The 4787-nt window shown below is 43.0% G+C and overlaps 1 long non-coding RNA gene across 1 annotated transcript; it reads left to right on the top strand.

Moving 5' to 3' along the window:
* Positions 1-2247: 2247 nt before the first annotated feature.
* Positions 2248-3393, top strand: LOC118599309. The gene is made up of 2 exons (XR_004948614.1): positions 2248-3081; positions 3243-3393. It is a non-coding gene; the product is annotated as an uncharacterized LOC118599309 (long non-coding RNA).
* Positions 3394-4787: the final 1394 nt, after the last annotated feature.

The raw sequence follows: 4787 nt of genomic DNA, 5'->3' as shown, positions 1-4787 counted from the left end.
AGGTGGATGATTAGCTCATGCTGTGAATTTTAGCCTTCAAGCTTCCTTTCCATATGTCTTACAACAGCTGAGCTCTGGGAGAAAAGTACAGTGAGCACATCTCTACATTTCCATTACCACAAATTAAACCAATCATTGCAGGTGAACCCGACAAAAATGTAGTTTCAAGAAGGTCCAGATGTATTAAATGTTAGTTGTTTTCAAATCTGTAGGTATTAGTCCTTTTCCCTCACGGAAACATGACAGTAAAGTCAGGTAAACATCCACGACACCTGCTGCTGATGATGGAAAGAAGCCAAGGCTCTAAACGTTACTTTATAACATTTAAATACAAGTGTAGCTGTTTCAGTGGATCGTCAGTATGTAATAAAAGAAGTCACTTCAGTTTAACACTGAAGTTATGATCCTCTGCCCTTTGTTTAATTGTGTTTAAGATAATTATGGGAGTGATGGACACTATTAACATTTAGATGTAATAAACTGTGAGACCACAGGTAGGCTAACGGTGGGAATGTAAGGTTGTTAGCAAGAGTTTTTCTTTCTAACAGGGTTCCCATGGTCTTTAAAAGTCTTAAAGGCATTGAATGAATGTATGAATGAATGTATGAATTGGGGGTAGCAAAGGTCCTACATTTGGATATCTAAGTCGTAAAAGTCTTGCTGTCTTAGTCCTTTTGGATTTGTCATTCAAGGTTTTATCAAACAGCGCCTCTGACTGACAGGAGCTTCATTCAGGCGTTGGGGGAAGGTGGTGCGCGGGAGTCGCTGCAGCCCCCCAACTTGGTATTCACACCTGTTTTATTTATTTATATATATATATATGTGTGTGTGTCTGCACTTGGGGGGACAAAAGCCACAGCGGCCTGCCATAGCCCCAGCTGCAGGGAATGCACCTCTTGCTCTCCAGGTCCATTATTTTATATATATATTACCTTGTCCAGTTGTATAAACCTATTTTATAATTAAGGCTAAACATTATTTACAGTGATGGCCAGAAGTTTTGAGAATGACACAAATATTACATTTCCACAAGGTCTGTTCCTTCAGGATTTTTAGGTGTTTGCCAGATGTTTCTATGGTGTAATGACACACAATTAGAAGCATTTCACAAGTATCAAAGCTTTTATTGAGAATTATGTTAGCTGGTCCTTTTGTGGCCGGGCTGAAATGTAGTGGAAATGTGGGTTCAGTGATAAAGTTCATTTTCAAGGCAAATAGGGACTAAGCAAATAATTAGAGTTGAGTGGCTCACTCCTCATAATATTCTGGAGTATATATACATTTCCATGAAACTGTAGACTTTAGAAAAATAATAGTTGTATCATTCTCAAAACTTCTATGACTGTATATTAATTATATCTGTATTCTTTTTCATTGGACTGAAGAAGAAGAAGGGGAAGAGGGATGTAAACCAGAGAGGAGGATTACTCAGTGGTGAGGGATAATAGAACAACAAGCAACAAAACGCTGCAGGATTATCATCATTACTTTCAGGTGTGAATGTTAGTCTAAATGGGCGGGGCCTGTCCACATACACACTCAAATGTTACAAACATACGGGATTGCACATGGAGGAGATCTGCTTGCTGGGCAATCCCGTCACCACCCAGACAGGGGCCAGCAGGACCGCCACAGGAGCCCCAACAGTTGGGGGCATGGAGGCACAGCCCCTCCTCCCCCAATGCACTGGAGGGCCCCTAGTTCCAGACGAGCAGCCCACCACCACCCGGGAGATCTGGACATCCTCCCACCCCAACTCCAGGCACAAGGCAGGGCCCCCCAAGGAAGAACCGCCTAACACTCCAGGCAACCACCTGCCATCCCCATGGGGTTCCAGGAGAGAGCAAAAGAGGAGAACCCCCAGGAAAATCCTTGGGGGTTTTGTAAACATGTCCCAACTACACTCACCCGCTGTTGGAATTTCAGAGAGTCTCAGCGCTCAAGGCCAAGAACCAGAATTTGCACCACAGGAACACGGACACCCCCAGGTTCAGATGTGATGGGATCTCCAGCTCATAGCCTCATCAGAGAGCTCAGGGATCCTTCTCCCTGCGTTGAGAGTGAGCCACCGGGCCCAGGAAGCCAGGACCCAAGGGACGCCCTTGTCAAGGGCCCGGTTCCCCCCACCAGAGATGGGGTAGGGACAGAAGCTCAGAGGTCCCACCTTCCTTTTGTAATATGTGTGTGTGTTTGGACATGTGGGGGTCCCGTTCTGAAAAGTTAGTAGATTAACAAAGTCAAGGTTAAGACTTGAAGACATCTTGTTTTTATTGTAAGATATTTATGTTTAGACAATACATTTAGCAGATGCTGATCAATACACGCTCAGTACATTGATGAACACTTTGGTTCTTGTGTGTGGATGTTAGAGCTGCTGCTCTGGCAGGGCTGCTTTAGGAGATGTTTCTCCAGGGAGGTGAGAGCAGGAGGCTCGAAGGGAAAATCAGAGCATACCCTCTAGGACTCTCTAGACCACACCACTGAACTCTTCAACCCTTTAGGTCCTTAATTTTTAAATCTATTGATTTGTGAGTAAATAAGCTGTGATCAAAAAAATCAAATCTGATACCTTCTGGTTTTGGCTTTTGAAGTCCTTTATTTACAGTTCTTGGTTCCCACTTGTTCACCCTGTCAGGAACAGAGGGAGCAGTATAAAAGGCTTTTCCTTGTTTTGCAGAAGGTTTATAAGCACCTTTGATTTGACTGATTTTCAAGTGGCCCACACATTACCAACTGTCCTTCACATTTTTGACATTTTCTCCTCAAGGACGGATCCTGATGGAACCATAAAGATGCTGTCTTCTCATCTCTGCCTTTTCTCACCTCTCTGCTTTTTCCTTCTTTTTCATTCTCTTGCTCTCCAGGTCCTTCTGCTAGCGAAAGGCTTTCCCGAAAGGTAACTGTTTTTTTCTCTCCCATTTCATTGTACCATGTGTTCAAGCAGGCTATTTCCTGCCAACAGACCATTTCATCTGTCAAGAGATGGCAAAGTGTACTTCTGCTTGTAATCAGAGTCAGGAGACGAGTTTAGGAGGGAACAAAGCTGCTGTTGAGGAAACTGTTCACCTGGAAAAGGATAAGGTGAAGAGTTACCGTAATTCCTAATCCACCTTTGAAATGTCTCATCTAGTTTATTTCTTAATGGTTTTGTACTAGTTTTGTAGTTTTACCTTAAATAAACCACCTGTTGAAAGCTACAGCAATGATATCGATATTTGTCTTTCTTGTTACCTGGGTGACAGAGCGGCGTTCCGGTAAAAGAATTGGAGGCAGAACTCCGCTCCGACCGGAGAGATCAGGAGTGCGGCCTGTTTTCGCTGCATAACACCATGACAGGAGCCGCAGTCGCTCTTATGAAAGAAAAAAATAAAAAATTGACTCTCAAATTGTGAACAGGCAGCACTTCATTTGGATGTTTGCTTTGTTTTTAGAGGTGTATTGACCACTCTCTCCTGGTCTGTGCTCTCTTGCTTCCGTAACAACACATCCCTGTTTATCCATCCCTACATCACAGAGAAAAATCTGTTTTTAACCCTATGACTGACGCAATTCTTGTCATACCTGGTTACATTATAATTTGTCACCATAGAATTGTAGTAAATGGTAAATATTCATCTTTAAAACTACCTACAGATTTGTCTAAAAATAGAACCCAACATAATGGAAATATATAAATATAAATATATATATATATATATATATATATATATATATATATATATATATATATATATATATATATAATATAAATTATATATAAAATATTACTAAAATATAAATGCCTCAGGTGGAGGAGTTTAAATATCTTGGGGTCTTGTTCACGAGTGAGGGAAGATTGGAGCATAAGATCGACAGGCGGATTGGAGCGGCGTCCGCCATTATGCGGTCGCTGTACCGGTCTATTGTGGTGAAAAAAGAGCTGAGCCAGAAAGCAAAGCTCTCGATTTACCGGTCGATCTTCGTCCCAGTACTCACCTATGGTCATGAGATTTGGGTCAGGACCAAAAGAACGAGAAGAACTACAAGCGACTGAAATGAGTTTCCTCCGCAGGGTGGCTGGACACTCCCTCAGAGATCGGGTGAGAAGCTCGGTCACCCGGAGAGAGCTCGGAGTAGAGCCGCTTCTCCTCCACATCCACAGGAGCCAGTTGAGGTGGCTCCAGCATCTGGTCCGGATGCCTCCTGGACGCCTCCCTGGAGAGATGTTCGGGGCATGTCCCACTGGGGGGAGGCCCCGGGGAAGACCCAGGACACGCTGGAGAGACTATGTTTCTCGGCTGGCCTGGGGGTCCCCCCAGAAAATCCTTCAGCAACTCTCCCAGTACGTTGAGCTTCACCATCCACTGCAGGAGCTGCATCTACTGACAGCTGCTTTCCGCAGCTACTTCAGTCTCTCTGTGACCCAGTTTGATGACTTGTTGCCCCAAATTGTCAAAAGAGGGAAAAAAGAAAAAAACAAGAGTAAAATTAGAGGATCTTTTGATTGTTGTCTCCGTACAAATAAGAAAATTGTACATTTTTAGGAGAATAATTAACATGTTAGTTCTGGACCCTGAGCCGCACTTCTTCTTCTGGGTTGATGTCAGTATACTGATGTGTACACACCTACAGTGCCCTCCAGTAACCTGATTAGTCTTAAAAAAACACAAGATTTATCTTAGCATAAGTCGCATCTCTGGCCAAACTGCACAAAGAAAAAAAAAACAAACACAATTTATACTTTGAAAAATACAGTCCTCAAGATAAACTTTGTATACTCGAAGCTTCATTAGAACCAAAGCAAGTGA

Source organism: Oryzias melastigma, linkage group LG1 (genome assembly GCF_002922805.2).
Source record: "Oryzias melastigma strain HK-1 linkage group LG1, ASM292280v2, whole genome shotgun sequence".
NCBI classification, from domain to species: Eukaryota; Metazoa; Chordata; class Actinopteri; order Beloniformes; family Adrianichthyidae; genus Oryzias; species Oryzias melastigma.
This window is presented reverse-complemented; position numbering and strand designations above follow the sequence as displayed.